Below are 19,672 nucleotides of genomic sequence, written 5' to 3'. Positions count from 1 at the left end.
CAACAATCAAATTCTAAGGCAAGTGAAGATTCAAGCTTTGTTTGGACCCCAACTCCAACAACAGAGCTAAACTGCCAGGTAGAAAGAGCAAGCTCTACTCCGTGAGAATGATGAGATAAAAGAAAAAAAAAAGAGGAGAAGCAGCAGCCAACGGGAATTCTTTCTCACACTGTCTTACAGCCCGTCAACCTTGAGAAATTCAACACAGAATTAACTTGTAGCCTCTGTGCAATCACTGGACATACTGAAATCCAAACCCTTGGCAGGTAATAAAGCCAAGTGCAGCATCTCCTTGCAACCCATTTCATTGAAATTGTATGACCAACAGTAGACCTGAAATTCCCCTGCCTAAGATGTAAGCTCCGTGCCATTCAACTGGCTATTAGCGTGTTCCTCCACACTCTGAGCCACAGAGGCTCGCCTGTTCCCTGCAAACAGACTGCTTCTATAAAACATCAGTATGCAGTCTGCCTCTAAGGGAAGGGGGAGGAGCAGCACAGGGGAAGGAAAAAGGGAAGGTTGGGAAAACAAAGCTTTTATGGTCGTCGCTCCAGCCAGGCCAGGCAGAGCCGCAGTAGCGGGGGCGAGTTATGTAATGTGACTGGCAGGCCCCACTTTCCAGTTCAGATCTGCTGCTCACACTAATCCCTCCTGAGGAACAAGCCCTGCTTTGGAAGGAAAGGAGGAGATAGAAGAGGAGCTGTGAGGAAAAGCAGTAGAGGTCTGAGATTACAAGAATTTTAGCCTTTCATCTGCACCAAATCGAACTCACCGACATCTACCCCCTGAGCTTCACTGCTGAAAGATTACAGTCAAAATAAAAGCAAAACCACTAATGATCGGCTACGGTGCACAGTTGCTAGTTCTGTGCAAACAGTCTACATGGAAAAAACTGAAGCAATATATATTCAGACTACGTGAAGCAAGTAAAAAGATATAATACTAGGGATGCAGCGATATAACAATATGGGCTGATACCGATATTAACAATGTAGTTGTGACTAATAAATGAGATTCAGTATATCTCCCAATTCTTTTGAAACCCTGAAAAAACGACCAGTTCGCTGGCAGTTCTTCTCTGCCTCAGTTAAAAGCACCACAATCTTGTGACCACAGAAAAACCAACATCAACATTCTGCCCCCCTCCACTTCCAGAAACACAAACAACAACAAATTGTTACAAACATAAGCTATTAATATCTACCCAATTTTACTTATCGGACCAATACTGATATTTAATTTTTTTAATTTATTTTTTTATTAAAATCAGCCGATAATGATGTTAACGCCAATATATAGTGCATCTCAAGATAATACCTCACATCACTGATTCCAAACACAGCTCTGATGGCAACTCTTTACAGGAAGCTATAAATCATTTCACATTAATGCTTCCTTAAGTCAAATTATAACTGACTGACAGTGAACCGCATGTTAGGAATTCAAGTTAGAAAGAAAGGGTCTGTTGTGATAAAATTCAGGTGAGCAGCATGTGGAGAGTGTTGACTGTGACCAAGTAAATCAGAACAAAGACAACGAAACAAGTGATCACCAGCAACCTCCGTCAGTTCTGTCAAACCATGAGACCAGGTTGAGGATTTAAAGCAGTTAAAAATAAAACTCGGATTCTGATTTACTGAGCTGCTTGCCTGGAAAGCATGTGACTGGCATCACATGAGGTATGGGAGGAGGAGAGTGGCAGAGGGTTTGGTGTGAGTGTGACTGAGTGCGTGTGCATGCGAGGGTGTTTATCCAGCCCCCAAATGCACACGAAACATGTATTCCAGACTGTTGGCACTAAAATAAGCTTTGTGATTAGTTTTCCTGGTTTCCACTGATAGAAAGAAGATCTAGACAACTCTTAGAGGTGAACAGCAACAGTTCTTGCAGCTGCAGAGCCACAAAGGCATAAGAGGGCCGGGCGGAAGGAGACGAATAGATTAAGGGGGAATGAGAAGAAAAAATAATTTATACAAAGGTAAGGAAAAGGTCAAAACACTAGCTGTTTGTGTAAATAGCCATTACTGAGAAACAAATATTAAATGAGACAAATTTGACTGCATCTAATTTTGCTTTTGTGATCAGATGTTAATATGCCATTTAAGATTTATTTTTAATGAAGATTGGTTGATTCTTACAACAATCTCATGGTGTCAAATTTATGAATTGTATTTATTTTACCTTCCTCTTTAAATGTGCCTGACATCTCTCATTGCATCTGCCTTCTATTATCATTAATATCTCAACAACTATATCAGTAGAGATGTGATAACACTAAATGTGACTAAATTTACTCTAACTTTGCTTATGCTGTGTTAATATTCTTTGACATAGACATGATATACACAGTTATTCCACCCAAAACTACAACTTTATATGGGATTTCTGTTACAGTCACACAACCAACAGGAAGCCATACTTGTGCGTGCTGCCATGTATGTGGGAAATAGACACTGGGGGATTCAGAGGACTTCTGTTGGACACATGCTAGTTGTGCATTACAGAGGCTGTGACCTACTTTTTATAGACAAGCACACACACAGCCTCTGACAAAGGGACAGAAAAGCAGAGGTTAGGCACGCACTAAGCCTCATTCTTAATACATGCATTCCAGTGGATAGAGCTCAATACTACTGTGCTTTCAGCCTGCCTGCTGGTACAGGCATCTCATCTCTTGCATGTCTAACAATACAAGGTAAAGGCAGATACCCCTTTGTGAAATTAAACCGTCTCTGAAAAGCTTTCCATGTACTTTTAACAGTGAAAACACAAACTAATATTTAAATGATAAAGCATATCTCACCTGAATAATGTTCATTTATCATAGAACTATAGGTTTGGAAATAAGCCAAGTAAGACACAAGGTTTCTGGTGGCACATCATAAGAATTGCCCATACATGATGCAACACAACCCATATTCTGAAGGAAAACTATCAAGAAAGCCAAAAAGAATAAGCTTAAATAGGTGCTTACTAAAAAATGCCTCGACAGAAACAGCCTTAGAAAATGAGCAGAAACAGGCTTGATGTGAAATTCTCTAAAAGATATTTTTGAACCTACCGATTCCATGGCTGTGGGAGAATGTCAGTGGGCTAAAATCCAACAAGAAAAAAAAAAAAAAAAAAAAAAAAAAAAAAAAAAAACACCTGCTGCTGTAGCGTCCCCACAATCCTGAAAAACAAGACAAAAAATAGCATTAATTCCTGAAACAACACAAAGAGTCGCCCATTCTTTTGCCATAAATGTGTCTGCATGTGGATACAAAAGGGTCATGTTTCTCCCTCCAGGATCAGTAATCACGCAGTTTTCTGGAACAGTGAAAATGGACAAAAACATAAACGTGAAGTTTGGAACTGTAAAGTTATACAGCTATGCAGAATCACAAACCTCAATACTGGTTCTTTATATAAATCATATAGTTTGAGAAACCATCTAGTCTCCCCAAGAGTAGATGGTTGCTACTCTTGGGGAGTAGCAACCGTTACTCCCGGTTGCTCTCGCTGATATTTATGCTCTGAGTTTTAAATGTTAAGGCTTAATTGATTCATGGTCTTTGTGGCCAATTGTGACTAAATTACAAGTGACAAACTGACGCGAATTCAGAACAACATTAAAGGGGGAACAGTATCGGGAGTCTAGTTTCACTTTACAATGGTTTTCAAAAAAACATGTGTCCACAGCCAACCAGGCTTCTGTGGGTAGAAAAACGCTGCAAAGTTGTGGTGTCAACATTTGGAAAGGTTTAGGGTTTCAAAAGCACTAAAATGTTCTGTCACAGAGTATGTATGGATTCTTTTAGTAAGTTCCAATAAGAAGAGCCGTTGTGACCAGAGTTGTCTCCCACTGTCTGGAGGATAAAAGTAATACCGTTCTGCCTCGCTCAGCACTTATTGCTGCACACTGCTATTGAGCTGGCTTATGAAAACTGTATATTCAGCTCTCTGAAAATACTTTCGGTAGCACAGATCACATCAGTCACTCTTACTGTCTACTTGAGCAGACAGCCTGACTAATGAAACAGCTAATACCAGTTTTGACCTTTTGGTACACACACATTCCATGTTTAGTTTACTTTATTAGTTTATTTTATAGGGACGATGTACAAAAAAACATGTAAAGCCCAAAAACATTGAACTAAAAAATTCAACTAATTATAATGTTTAGCAAGAAACATTGTCAGAATTTTAAGTTTCAAAAAATAATCAATCAAGCCCACCGATAACCTTTGTTTTTATTAATGCCATTACATAAAAATTACCAGAACATTTCCTAAACACGTCAAAAATATGTTTCAAGATAAAAAAAAAAAGAAATGACAAACTTTGATTGCAACCAAATGATTTCTAACCTGATCTGAGAATATCCAACCAAAACCAAACTATTATGATTAATATGGATTCTAGTTTTTAGTCTCCTCAATCCTATCGTCTACATGTTGAAAAAGCCACACAATGTTATCCAATATTAGTATTCAACAGTGTTATACTTCGACCCTAAATATATTGTAGTTTGGCAAATACATAAATGTGATGTTAAAAACAATAATACACACTCATTCATTTGCATTATATAAAAACAGATTTATAACCTGGTCATATTTCTACGATTGGTAAAATCATAGAAAATGTCACTTTATGATATTTTCTTCCTTCAGGGGAAAAAAATAAATAAATCATACGTTTGATAATCCAAAAAGCAATAATAATAAAAAAACATACATAGCAATGGCATAAAAATTAGGTTGAGGTAAAAATTTAACAAGATAAAATATGAGGCCAGCCTCAGTTTTTACCTATTCATCCGTGTCACAGGTGCAAGTAGTAAAAAAGTTTTTTTTTTTTTACTTCAGTAAAGCAGGTGGTACATGCAATGTAATCCAATCATTTGAAGGAACCAGATAAGGTCCCAAAGAAATACAGCAAGGTTTGATTGCAGAATGATAAGCAACATCTAATAGCTAAAGAGATGCAACTGTGCGGGCTTCACTTCAATCTGTTAAATTTATGGATTCCCTCCAGTTTTTCTTAAATTCCACACAATGTACAAAATATAGGAATCCATCATAACAGTGTGCCAGTCTTATGCCAGACACAATATCCAAAGCCTGATGAAAATGATCTTTTTAATTGCATCTTCATCATTAAATTAGGTTTAAATTGGGTTAGTGAACTTCTGAATCTGCAAAGCACTGCTGTAGGGAATCAACAGTTAATAGTAAATCAGCTAAACATGTTTCAGATATCTGAAACAATATATTGCACAGATGTAAAAAAATGAGCAATGCACTATATGAAGGAGCAAAACATACATGGCTTACCAATTTTTAAAATCTGCATTTTCAGCTAAACCCAAATGCTGCTCCTGTAAACTTGATCACATCAATCACAACAATCTGTCTCTGAATCCAAAAGGAAAGTCAACAAATGTTCAATTTAGTGATAAAGTGCCTCCTGCCTATACCAGCACTGCAAAGTGGGCATGTGAAATAGTTTGAAAGGCTAAATTAATTCAGATTTTTCATGTTTCAGCTTTCTTTTGCTGCAGGACACACTGGAAATTTAAATGGATTTTTTTTTCTAAAAACAAATCAAAATGTGAGGCCAGTCTCGTGGTCCAAATATTGAAAAAAAATAAAAGAACAGGATGTCTAAAAGGGTGTGTATTTCCAGGCACAGTGTGATTTTATTCAGCAATCAAGTAATTATGCTACCTTTAGTTATGAAAATGCTGCATGTATCAAAAACAACTTAAAAGAAATTTGACTTTGCATCATAGCCAAATTGGTCTATTTAAAAGCAAGTCTCTTTAAGAACCTACCACCGTTTCCAACACTCCCTCTTCAGCACACAATGCTTATTTAATCTATAGTATCTGGAACACATACCTTCAGACTTTCATGACTTTCATTAAAAGTCATATTAAAATAAAAACATGACTTTTTAACAATGGTATTTTACTGTCAGATCTTCATCAGGTGTGAATATAAAGAGGACATTGTGATGAAAAGTAGTGAGGAAAATGTGGGGCTATTGTAATGGATATCATCACTGCAATATTCAACGGCATCAGCTTGTTGTTTTCCTAATATTGTCTGGACACATCCAGAAAGTACTACCTCCCTGACAATCTGATTGGCCCCGTTTCCTGCAGTGAAAATGACACAGGCAAAAAAAAAAAAAAAAAGTCCCAGAAAATGGCTCTGGCTTTTTAAAAAATTCCCACAGTAAAAATCCACCTTACTTCTTTTAAAACAAGAGAACCAATCTGTTCTCATCATCGTACCAACTGGTTTCCTGTATTTTATGTTCTGGTTCAAAGAGTTCACAAAATGCTAAAGGAACATTGCTACAATGTTATTGTTGTTTTAGCACACTTGTACTCTGATATAAATTACTCTAAATTACCCTAAATTGAACAAGCACTTTTATATTCAATGTTAAAATAATTTTGAACAAATGTAGTACAATCTCAAAACTTGAACTGCTTATGATCTTGAAAGAGAACATGTTAATACTTCTCAACTAGAACACAGTCAAGTTAAATTAGATTATGCAGCTACAATAAATCTGACATTGTAAGGCTATCATTATTATTAATAGTGCAAGTGACGTTTGATGATCAATAAATACTATAAAGTCACATCATCATAAAAAGAAATTTAGAACTCAGTGAAATATTGTAGCCCTTCCCCCTAATACCCTCTGCAGCCATACAACGAGAACAGGGCTTTAATCAGGATTTAGGCAGGACGACATGTGAGGATATTTAACAGAGGCCCAGTGTTGGGCTGACATTCCAGTAATTATGGTTAACACCCCCTCCACCCTGGTCTGAACCCGCATTTGTTTCATCTATCTGGATTTAAGGCACCACAGAGGGATTTAAGACCACTAGCAAGTAGAATCTAGTTGTCAGATTTAGCACAGGAAGGGTGGCAGGTGGGACTGCAACAGGATTAAGGCCAGACCTCTTTGGGATGGCTTTGAGGAGTAATGATGATGATAGCAAGATGCGCTTTTGTGTTTGTACTTTAGCGAATCCTAAGGGGAGTTCCCCTGAGGGAATAAGAGTACTAATCTGTTGAAATAATCAAGGTACAGAGAAAGAAAACAATTCCTCATGATTACAAAGTAAATGGCCAACAACATATAACTAAACATATTCATTAGCAGAAAGTGTTAGGCATAAAAAGGTTTCAATAATCTGTCTCCACAACAATGAATGCAATCTTGGCATCTCTCTAAATTCATGCAGTGGAATCTGTAAATATGAACACGATTCATTACAAACTTCTTGAAAAACTAAGTGCATGCCCTAGTTACAAATTTTCTAGGAGTGCACCAATGTGAAAATGTATTTGTTCAGTCAGATGACTGAACAAATACTACATTACCCTCCCTCCACCTTCAGAATAAAAAGCAAAAGTAAAGAATTAAATACTGGTTGATAATATTGGCTCAGTTTTATCTATCAGACATTAAAGAAATTACTAATATTGGCCCATACAGATGTCTGTGCAGATATATCGTGCATCAGTAACAAATTTCCCAGAAAAAAAAAAAAAAAAAATATATATATATATATATATATATATATATATATATATATATATATATATATATATATATATATATATAGCATAAGCCAGCCAAGTGACCGCCTCTGTGCTAACGGCTGACAGTACGGCTACTCACTTCCAGAGCCAAAGAGAGAGCAATGTTCAACAAAGTGCCATCCAAACAAGGCTCTCATTACTATATACAATAACAATGTAATGGTGTTTTATCTAACATTAATCAGCAGAAGCAAGTACCTATGAACTGATGACTTTTTAATTACAACCCAGGCAGTGATATTATTTCTGACAGTCTACCAGTTAGTTTGTGTGGAACACCCAAAAAGCCAAAATGTGTGGTTGTTGTGTAGAGAACACACAATGGTGTCCTCTGTATTAGTTCCACATTTTTTCTGAAATACATTTTTTTCTTCATACTACTAAATAAGTGCGACCACAGTTAGTTAGACTTGGGTGTGACCTGTTTACGACCCCAAAGCAACCCAAGTGCAGAAGCATGCAGGCATCACACAGCAGCGCACCCTTCAGGGAAGTAATAATGGATGTCTACGGATCAGTTACGTTGCAGAATAATTGGAGAGAGACAACAGTATTTTCTCAGAATCATAAGACAAGAAAAAAAAAAGGGTCGGCAGACTCGGCACAAGATTCAGCCAGTGTTTACATCCGTATTTACCACACCTGGCTTCCTCTGGTGCAGAGTTGTGATGCATGTCTCGCGTCAATGATGTAGAAGTCGGATAAAATGTGACATGACTGTTCAGACTGCAAACAGTTTGAACATTATTGGATACATATCCAACTTAGTACCACATACTGTACTTTCTGGCACAAATAGGATTTTTTGTGGGGTGAAACGATCAAAACTGGGCTGTTCAGACTAGTATGAAAAAATCTGATATGATCAAAGAAAATCAAATTTGGTTCACATTTACCTGCTGTGTAAACGTAGCCGTACTAAGTTATAGAGGAGGGTATTGCCCTTCCTCCCAAAGAACTTAAAACTGAAAAATCCATTTCTTTGTCTACTTCATCGCTGTAAAACAGGTGATTTTCCTCAGAGAAACCCTGTTCATCGTACTTATTATTTCATCATTATTTTAATATAGAGAGTTTCTAGCAATGTTCCACTGCGCTTTGCTGAATCATCTTTTGATTCATTGGCAGCATTTCTACTTTGGAACACATAGTCAAATACAGAAAATCTAATGAACCATAAAGACATTCCAGCTGGCTTTTAGCAAAATGATCAAAATAGGCAAACACCCCCTTTGAAGAGGTTACAAAAGACCAAAATTATTTCACTGTACATAGGTATCATCATGTGAATATATACCATGGCACAAGATACACCATCCACGATAATACTAGTAAGACTTTTTAGGCAACAAAAAAAGAGGTAAAAATGTTTTTTTTAACAAAAAGACAAATTGCCTTCTACTTGAGCACTTATTAAAACATAGGGATAGAATCACAAGAACATAGTAGCATCTCTTAATATGCATTTTAACAGTGATACCAATGCACTGACGATAAGCAGAATTTGGTGCTCATTTCAACCCCGTTATGATGTGTATACACGTCACTGATTTGAATATAGTTACTTGTCCAGGTCAAATTCAGTTCACAGAGGAGCCAGAGGAAGTTAGGGTGGAGAGTTAGTCTCCAAAAGCAAGTTAAATAATACAAAAGTGATTTTACGCAGAAGGGCAGACAGTCAATGAAGCAAAGTAATCTACAGAATGAAGAAGAAACGGGCATTTCATCCGGTGAAGAAAATAATAAAACCAAAGCAAAATAAAAGTGAAACTGCCCCCTGTGCAAGTTTCAAGAAGTAAAATTATCCAGACATTACTAGGTTATAAAATAATCTAAACCCAAACAGCGTTTCTACCATACCATTTACATATCTTTTAACAAAAACTGAAAAAAGTAAATTAAATAAAATATATTGATGAAACAAGAAGCTCACCATAAATATGCTGTTTAAAGAACATACAATGCCTGGTAAGCTTCATCCAGCTGCTGTATTACATACAGACAAATGTTAGGGATCTTATCATTTAAAACTTCAACAAAGCTCATGCCTCCAGCAAACAATTGTTTCTCAATAGCCGGGTCTCCAGACTTTTTGTGCGAAGCAAAGTGTAGAACAAGAGGCAGGTTTCAGCCAGGCTAGCTTTCCCCAAGTGCCTACTCTCCCTGCAGCCTTTTAGCGACAGGCAGCAGAAAATATCAGATGAAAGAGAGATGATGATCAAGTTTAACTTTGCCTAAAATATTCCAGAAGAACTTCTCAAGTTCAAGTCAGAAATACTTCTTTACAAAAGAAATGCCTAAACGTAGCTACAGTACAGACCAAAAGTTTGGACACACCTTTTCATTCAAAGAGTTTTCTTCATTTTCATGACTATGAAAATTGTAGATTCACACTGAATGAATCAAAACTATGAATTAACACATGTGGAATTATATACTTAACAAAAATGTGTGAAACAACTGAAAATACGCCTTATATTCTAGGTTCTCCAAAGTAGCCACCTTTTGCTTTGATTACTGCTTCGCACACTCTTGGCATTCTCTTGATGAGCTTCAAGAGGTAATCACCTGAAAAGGTCTTCCAATGGAGTTCCCAGAGATGTTTAGCACTTGTTGCCCCTTCTGCCTTCACTCTGTGGTCCAGCTCACCCCAAACCATCTCGATTGGGTTCAGGTCCGGTGATTGTGGAGGCCAGGTCATCTGGCGCAGCACCCCATCACTCCCCTTCTTGGTCAAATAGCCCTTACACAGCCTGGAGGTGTGTTTGGGGTCATTGTCTTGTTGAAAAATAAATGATGGTCCAACTAAGCGCGAACCGGATGGAATAGCATGCCGCTGCAAGATGCTGTGGTAGCCATGCTGGCTCAGTATGCCTTCAATTTTGAATAAATCCCCAGTGTCACCAGCAAAGCACCCCCACAGCATCACACCTCCTCCTCCATGCTTCACGGTGGGAACCAGGCATGTAGAGTCTATCTGTTCACCTTTTCTACATCGCACAAAGACACGGTGGTTGAAACCAAAGATCACAAATTTGGACTCATCAGACCAAAGCACAGATTTCCACTGGTTTAATGTCCATTCCTTGTGTTTTTTAGCCCAAACAAGTCTCTTCTGCTTGTTGCTGTCCTTAGCAGTGGTTTCCTAGCAGTTATTCTACCATGAAGGCCTGATTCACACAGTCTCCTCTTAACAGTTGTTGCAGAGATGTGTCTGCTGCTAGAACTCTGCGTGGCATTGACCTGGTCTCTAATCTGAGCTGCTGTTAACCTGTGATTTCTGAGGCTGGTGACTCAGATGAACTTATCCTCCGCAGCAGAGGTGACTCTTGGTCTTCCTTTCCTGGGGCGGTCCTCATGTGAGCCAGTTTCTTTGTAATGATGGCCACTCGTTTTTCTTTACTTAGCTGCTTTTGTCTTGCCATAATACCAATTCTAACACTCTATTCAGTAGGACTATCAGCTGTGTGTCCACCTGACTTCTGCAAAACACAACTGATGGTCCCAACCCCATTTATAAGGCAAGAAATCCCACTTATTAACCTGACAAGGCACACCTGTGAAACGAAAACCATTTCAGGTGACTACCTCTTGAAACTCATCAAGATAATGCAGAGTGTGTGCATCACAGCAAAAGATTGCTGCTTTGAAGAAACTAGAATATAAAGTGTATTTTCAGTTGTTTTACACTTTTTTGTTTAGTACATATTTCCACATGTGTTAATTCATAGTTTTGATGCCTTCAGTGTGAATCTACAATTTTCAGTCATGAAAATGAAAAAAACTCTTTGAATAAAAAGGTGTGACCAAACTTTTTGTCTGTGCTGTAAATGTCCAGTTTGATATGTTTGTGAGCTGTTAAAGCAATGCTAAAACTTTGCACTAATTTTGATTTTCTTCCATTTCATCATTTTATGACTAACACATTTTAGTAAGTTTCCTAAATTGTACAATTCTGCTTCAAATAACTTTGTTTATTAGATTGTTAATCATTTTCAAATCAATATTGACTTCATGAACAGTGATTACAAAAAACACTGTAAAACTACAAAGTTAAATGTGATGCAGTTGAAAATTTGGAAGCACACATCTTTGATGTGGCGCACCAGTGCAACTAGAGCAAAACGTTAGCAGCCTTTCTTCTCAGAGCTCGAGACTAAGACAGGAATTTCTGGTTTGTAGAGATTGTCTTAAGCCTCTTGTATACTTCTGCAGCATACTTTAAAAAAAATAATACATCCCTGTCTAGAACTTCCCAAAACCTTTCAGCAAAAATGTGATCTGATGAAACCAAACCTGAACTTTGGTCATAGTTCCAAATGGGATTTTTTTTTTTCCTTTTGAAAAACATCCCAGTACATAACCAAAAGAACACCATATCCACAGTGAAATATGGTGTTCTTCGCAACAAACAGAACTTTTTGTCAAAGTCAGTGAGATCAAACTTTTCCAAATACTAGTCAGTGTTAATCCAAAATCTTTAGGTGTCTGCCAGAACGTTGGGAGATGAAAAGAGGTTTTTATAGTAAGAATAAAACTAAATCAATTCAGGTACAGCTTTTGGAATGCATTAGTCAGAGATCAAAACTAAACTTAGTAGAAAACCTTGGGAGTCTCCTGGAAAAGGGATGTGGAAACAATGTGTCTTCACAATCTGAAAGACTTGGAAAAGTTCTGAACAACAAAGTGGGCAAATACACCAGAGTCTGGATTTGACATGTTAACGGACTCCTAAAGAAGACTGAATGCTGACATGTTAATTACAATTACAAATAAGCCTGTTCGGCTACATCTCTTCAGCTTGTAGATGTTGCTTAGCATCCTGTTCCAAACACACAAGCATCGACTTCCCAAACTTTTACTATGGAAAAAAGATGTCTGCCTATGTCTGTACAGTTAAACCCAAACTTATTTATAACCTTTGGGAAAATTAGATGTAAAAATACACTTAAAGCCAGCCAAACAAGTAGTACATTTCTCAGAAGATCATAAAACAATGTAAAGGACAAAACAATTTAAAAGAAACAGTTTTTATTTATATGTAATTAAACAAAAGGAATGGCAAAAAAGTATAGCTTTTTAAATAACTCATGCAAAAATCATATTTACCATAGAATATCCTCAGTCTAGTTCCCTCCGCAGATCATCAGATTAAGAGTAGGACTCAAAACATCAATAATGGTTGCAATCAAAAAAGTATTTGGTTGAAATTAAAAGATTACACTAAATTTAAATATAGTAGTGGTATTGATATCACTGGGCTTATCCATAACTGCATCTTTATATCTACATAATACCAACCAAAGTAGGGATGAAAATGCATCCACCAAATTTGTTTCTTTTTACAGGTTACAAATAATTAGATTACGAGTTTAACCGTTCAAATGCCAATAAGAAATAAATTCAGGAAAAAGACGGAAACACAAACTGCCCAAGTAATCCATGACAGACAAAAATAAAACCAACACTGCAATTATGAAAAGGTGACAGTACCAGACACCCAACATACCCAGGTGTCTGAAAAAGATAATAGAAGCATAAATATTAACTAAATACACAAAATATTAGCAAATATCACTGAATGTCACCACTGAATATATGACACTGTATATGTGAAATCCATCAATATCTACATTTTCAACATTTATCCATTTTAAAGTGATTTAAGAAAAAGCATGTTTGAAGATGAGTGTCTTCAGCTATTGTTTACATGAGTCAAGGCTATCAAGACAAGGTAAAAACAAAGCAACCTCACTTGACGGATCAAGGCACAACAATGTGGAAAGAGCGATCCCCACATGTTTTATAACTGGTCCTTCAGAGTTTGAGTAGATTTTGGTTTAAGGGACTGAGGGCTCCAGATAGAGTATGAGGCTTTAAAACTCCAGTGAAAAGGAATGAGCTTAAATGTGCAATGACATGAAAGATAACCGATAATTAATGCAAAGACTTTATAACAATAGTGATGTTGGCAACACGTGTTCTGGTCAAGATTTCTGCTGTAAAGTTTTGGACCATATGAAGGCCACCAAGTGATTTGTGCCAGTGTGTGAAAAAGGCATTACAATAGTCTGAACAAAAAAAAACAAAAACAACAGCATTAACAAACATATTAAGTTCCTGTTCAGACACCAACCTTATTAGTCTGGAAATGTTTCCTCAATTATAATACGTTTCAGACAAGTGGTTTTGAGTGGCCTTCCAGGGAGATTGATGGTTAATAAAAAATATCAATATTTATTAGGCTTTGCCTAAGTTCAAGACGTCCAAGCTGCTTTCTGATCAGAGTGGCCATGTCCCCTGGGGCAATACTTCCTCAGAGCTCAGTTAAGAAGAGTCGTTTTTAACACGTTTGTAATTTCTCTCATGCACTAATGTAAATCACACAGTTTAAAGAATTTCAACGTTTTAAGGAGTTGTAGAGCTTCATAAAACTGATGAGATAAAATTTAATAATGATCTTTCCAATAGATAAACATAGCAAAACAAAAGTTGCCTCAAAACAGAGCCTTGGTGTGCCCCACATTTTAGATCAGTAGATACATGACATGATGAGGTTTAAATGGACACTGAAGCTTCTGTTTGAAACATCAGATCTCAACCTCTCAAAATGTTCAACAGATTCCCAACAAACTATGAAGTCTGTTGAGTAAGATAGGAAGATTTCCATTTTCATCAGTCTGGCTTAGATTTTAATCAGATAATGCTTATTTTGAGATGTGTGGGAATAAATAAAGTCTAATAATGTAAGATGACTTGTTTTTACTGCATACAAACATGTCAAGGCAACTGGGCAAAAAGGTTTTCGCAACAGTCAACATCTTCACTGTATGACTAGCCCTTCGTGCAGACTTCAGACACCACAATACTCCCACTGCATAAACAGTGTTATCTGAAGATCGGCTTCAATGAATACAGGTGCTGTGGCTGGTGTGGATGGAACATTATTCTTTGGCAAAGAAGTAAATGTGAGAACAAACAGATAACAGCCATTCATCGTGAGGTGCGATGACTGTTTCTAACAAATACATTTGGGACTTTACAGAACCAAGTCCTATTGGACCCTTAAAAAATTGCCAAAAACAACAGTTAGTGTCTTGTCCATGAACAATTATTATGCATGTAGTAGTAGTAAACCACAATGTACCATAGCTACTACTATGAATAGATCTGCATCAACTAAGCTATTCAAAACCAGGGTGATGCATGTTTAGTGTACAGAGACTGCTGACATTACCAGAAAAAGATAAATTGTATCCTCAATCAAATGACCTGCTAAAAATATATATAATCTACACAAAAGTCAACAGAGTTCACATATCATGTGTCCAGCTCAAGAGCGGCCCAGTTCACATTACATTTAAAATAACTGCCTATATATGCAATAAAATAGAGATCATCGTGTACAAACCTTCCACACATTCATGGTTCTCCATACCAGGGGAAACAACCGCATGTTTTAGGTTGGATTTAGTCACAACACTGCAGGTGTTGTCATACACTGGCACTGATAAATGTTCGCTGTCCTATAAGCTTTCCCCAACACTGCTGTAAGAGAAACTGAGCTGATGACACCGGCCCTGCCTTTAACAGTGACCTTCAGGAAGAATCAGGGAGTGTCTTTGATGCTGACAGACTATGACTGCAGATAAAGATGAATCTTTTCACTTAAACCCAGAAAATAACTCTGCACCAGGGCGACTGAAACATTCGTAAAAGTAGAGCTGAACCGGGTGCAAAAAACAAAAAATAAATAAAAAAACGTTGCTTGAATTCTTGAAACATAAACATCTATTTTCTAGTTTCTACTGAAACTTCTAGTATCTTTAACTGCATCAAATACACAAAGGGCAGTCATTCCAAAAGAAAGAGCTGATGTTCATAGACCCTGGTGATACTGATTAGACTTGAACCAGACTTGCATGAGATGTAATAGCTAAAAATGTAAATTTTATGCATTTTTATATAGTTTACGTATGTGCTCGCATTCTCAGCAAAGTACTGCTTTAAGCTACAGCCCGAAATAAGAAGCTGGGAGATTTGTAATGTTTCCAAATAATGGTAAAATGTCATAATGTTTTTGGCTCATTTTAACAAGCAACCATGAAGTGCAGTGGGCAAGGCACGCAATGCTAAAAAGGTAAAATGAGTTCATTCAACAAGTGAAAAAGCAGAAGTAAATTAGATCCGTAAATGTCTGAGGTTATGCAACAAGTACAAGCATGTAGACAGAAGAATGTATTTGGGTAGTTTTGCTCTCCAGGTTTATGAGCGTAGCAACGTAAAGAATTGAGAAAAACTGTAAAATAATTTCACCTACAGCTGGCCACGTCTTCAGGTCTTGCTATACTTCTATCCAATGGCTGAAAGTAGATTTAAGAAGCACCACGTTCAACTGCATTCCAACACAACTTCAAATGTGTACAACATCCTGGATTCTTTAAATGTTAGAACTGATACTTATTTATGTTCACCAACAGTTCTTCACCAAGACAATCCAACCAGCATAGAGTGCTCCACCCATTACAATGACCAAAATGTCCCTGTTTAGCATACATCCCAAGGCAAATGCAGTAAATGAGCTATGGACATTAAACCTTTAATAAAGCATCAGAAATCAGAGAAACTGGTGAAACTCTACATGAGGTGAGCACAGCAATGATCAGATGACCATCAAATCTCTCGCATCTGCTGTTTATAATGATAACTGCAGCAATCTAAGATGAGAAAACGCCACTGTATATTACAACACTCAGACGTAAAATGTGTTCATCTGACCAACTGCAATGCCAAGGATAAAATATAAATAATGAATGAATACAGGTATTTGTTTTCAGCAGATTAAACCATGTGAAATAATTCGGAATATCAAAAATAAAATGTTCCAACTTGGGCTGCACTACATTCGGAAAAAATGACTGTGCAATATGATTGACAAATATTGCTATCATAATATCGATTATTAATTCACATTTTCCTCACCACCTTGTTACTTATCCGTCATCACCACCACCCTCCTTAAGCTTTATGGTATTTGCTACCAGGATTTAGTTCAGATGTGGGCAAACCTGTTTCTTGGAAAGACTGGCTTGAATGCATGAAACGTAAAAAAATATAGCCTACAAAATATTGCAACCATGCAGTCCTTTCTGACGCAATACTGCAGTGAAAACTGATTCATTTCAATGTAGTTATGTGAACTTTTATTTGATGTTGAAAACAACATGATTCATGTTTATATTCCAGTCCAGTAGCAGTCAACGGAACACCAATGAGACAGTTTATCAACCTTCACTTAGATCCAGAAGAACCAAAACAACTTATTACTTTCACCAGCGGTATCCAAGTCCAGGCCTAAGATCTACTATCCCGCAACTTTTAGATGCATCCCTGCTTCTACACACCCTGCTTCGTATCAATGGCTCATTACCAGATCTTTGCAGAGCTAAAAGTCACCAATAAGCCATTGGTGCGTTGGAGAAGGCAGGTATATCAAAGTTGCAAGGTGGTATACCTAACGGGACTAGACTTGGGCATCTCTGAGTTACACACTACTGTGAAACTTGAAGTAGTGATTCCAAGGAAACGTGCTCAAATTTTGAAACATATCCAGATGCAGGTTTGTCTGTTGTCAAGATCAAGATGCTGTTTTTGGAAGATATTTGTATAACCTGAAGGTGGTTTAGTACATAAGGACAGGCTTAGAAGCATCCTTTAAAAACAGGCAGAACTATCACTGCTAACACCTATAAACTACAAGGCAAAGAAGGTAGAAAAAGAAAAAAAATCAATAACTACACATGCAATAGAAAAGGTAAACAAATGACCCAACTAACCATAAGAAAAGCAAATACTAGCCTAAATTTGAATGAGGGGAAGACTGTGAAGTTTTAATAACTAGAAAATTGTTATATTTGTAAGTGTTATTTATAAGAAATACTCAATGCTTTTGAAATAAGAATGCTTCTTGTACTGCAGTATAACATCAGCCCTTGCAACAATAACACACCGTTCTGATGCTAACTGGGACAAATAAATGAAAACGTGAAATCCTTCTGTTTGATCAACTGAAATGTTATCTGCAAAGTGCAACCACAAAAAATGTCTACATGTATCTAATCTTTCAGACAACGACCCAGCTTTGAGGAAACATTCCCCAGCTCAACAGTATTTGATTCAGCTGTGCGTTTTCACCAATAAATTAAAATAAACTCAAACTAAAACCTCAATATATACACCATAAAAAGCATTTGGGGTTACATTTGCTTCAGTTGAATAAAAATAAATAGCGTATGATAAAAGTTTCACCTTTCATGACAAAAAAGTATGCTCAATATTTGACATTGGGCAAACTCTTGTGTTTTCTATCTGGAGGGTGACAATCAGACAGCTCAGTGATGGGATGTGCAGTGATGTCAGTGACGAACCCCGCCCTACATTAAGACTGAACACAAAACCAAACAAACAAAAGGAAGCCACAGAAGCTCAGTAATAACAGCCAGGGTTCAGCCAGCAATATGTCAAAGCATCAGGTATCGGGCCTTATTGTAATAGCTCCACTAATTAGATTCAGTCATCTGCTCCTCTGCGCACAAACACTGAAGGGGAAACCTTACACTGGAGGGTGTGGAGGCAGAGATGGGGGGAGCAGTGGGACGGGCCGGGGGAGGAGAGAAATAAAGAGATGCACACCACACTGCTGCTCTTCAAAAACATCTACATTATTGATTACTCTGGTTTCTGCAGGGAGGGACAAGACAAAACCATTCCTCCGTATCTCCAGCATGAGCGGCCAACGCAGACGAGCTCGACGGCAAAATTCATCTGCATGCGTTTATCTCCAATAACCACATAATACAGTTGTACATTTGTAAGACTAAACACGGCAATGAAAACCCGACGAAGGAAAAGTGAAGGGCTGCACACTAAAGTGAGCACGGAGTTATAAAAAGACGAGAGAAAAAGGTGTACCTAGTAGACGGGTAAAATAGGAGTGTGTCACATGAAAATCGAAAGAGCTAAATAAAAGCCTGGTATCAAAAGAAAGCAAAAGAAAAGAGGGAAGTGGGAGCTGGGAGGGAATAGGATCTGCAATGAGAGGGCAGCAGTACTCGTGACACAGTTAGCGACAGCGCTTGTTTATTCGGCACAGCCATGCCGTGGTAGGCTCGGCTCACACGCTCACTCGCTCAGCCCCCTGTGCTACGAATCTTCTGCTGTTGTCAAGGTAACAAGCTCTCTGGACTGGGGGGAAAAAATTCTCACATTCAAAGATGTCTTTTCAAATACTGGCATCAAGCTGAAACTTGCATGTGCTCACAGCAAACAGCCTGTGTGTTTGAAGGTGCGTCTTTTTTTGTGCACAAAAAGTCACTTTCTTCTGAAAATCGCATGCCGTCTTCTCAGAAAGGACGAATAAAACGTAGCTGCAACACGGAATTGGATTTTACGTTTTATGAACCGACAGCAATGAATTTGATCCTTGACGTTATCAATTTATCAAAAATGTTTTACATCCAGTTAGATGAGGAAAAACAACACACTGCATGTAGGTGATCAAAACAAGCAAGAAAGGCAAGATCATTTTACTTAGAAAATGCAACTAATAGGGGTGTAAAAAGATATCATACAAGATCTTGCGATATTAACACATTACAATATTCCTGTTGATGTGACTTCCACCTCCTAACTGGTCAGCAGGGCTTCACCTGATGAAGTTCAAACAGGGGGTACCCCTACTTGAATCATTTGTTTGGCAGCATTTTAGGTTTCCAGTAGAAACAATAAATCATAAAAGACAAGACACAAATGATATGTAAGCACTTCAAGTTGTTCAGATGCTGAAGAAGACAGAAAGCATCGCTATAACGACCAATGGCTGGAGGTCTAGGGGTACGCTGAGCTACATCACAATCACAGCACACATCATAAATATCAACTTGGAAACGGTGAATGTTGTACTGCAGACCATGCAAAGTTGAAACACTGTTCGAAGGTCTGACAGGATAAAAATAAATCAGAAGGAGACAGACTTCAGTTTTAGTTTGAGGCAAAAT

General features: G+C 37.6%; 1 protein-coding gene across 4 annotated transcripts in view; it reads right to left on the bottom strand.

Annotated features, from left to right (window-relative positions):
- ankrd11 (ankyrin repeat domain 11) overlaps positions 1–19,672 on the bottom strand; it is a 239,076-nt gene that overhangs the window by 200,838 nt on the left and 18,566 nt on the right. For 2 of the 4 annotated variants that reach the window (XM_088004248.1, XM_088004250.1), the window contains exon 2: positions 3,062–3,172. The exons of 1 other annotated variant lie outside the window; for it this stretch is intronic. The gene's annotated coding sequence lies outside the window, so the exon portion shown is untranslated. The remainder of the gene's footprint in view (positions 1–3,061; positions 3,173–19,672) is intronic. One more of the 4 variants, XR_015762505.1, reaches the window with a different exon arrangement.

The sequence above is a fragment of the Poecilia mexicana genome, unplaced genomic scaffold, assembly GCF_051168715.1.
Source record: "Poecilia mexicana isolate PSO_F unplaced genomic scaffold, ASM5116871v1 scaffold_3, whole genome shotgun sequence".
Taxonomy (NCBI): domain Eukaryota; kingdom Metazoa; phylum Chordata; class Actinopteri; order Cyprinodontiformes; family Poeciliidae; genus Poecilia; species Poecilia mexicana.
This window is presented reverse-complemented; position numbering and strand designations above follow the sequence as displayed.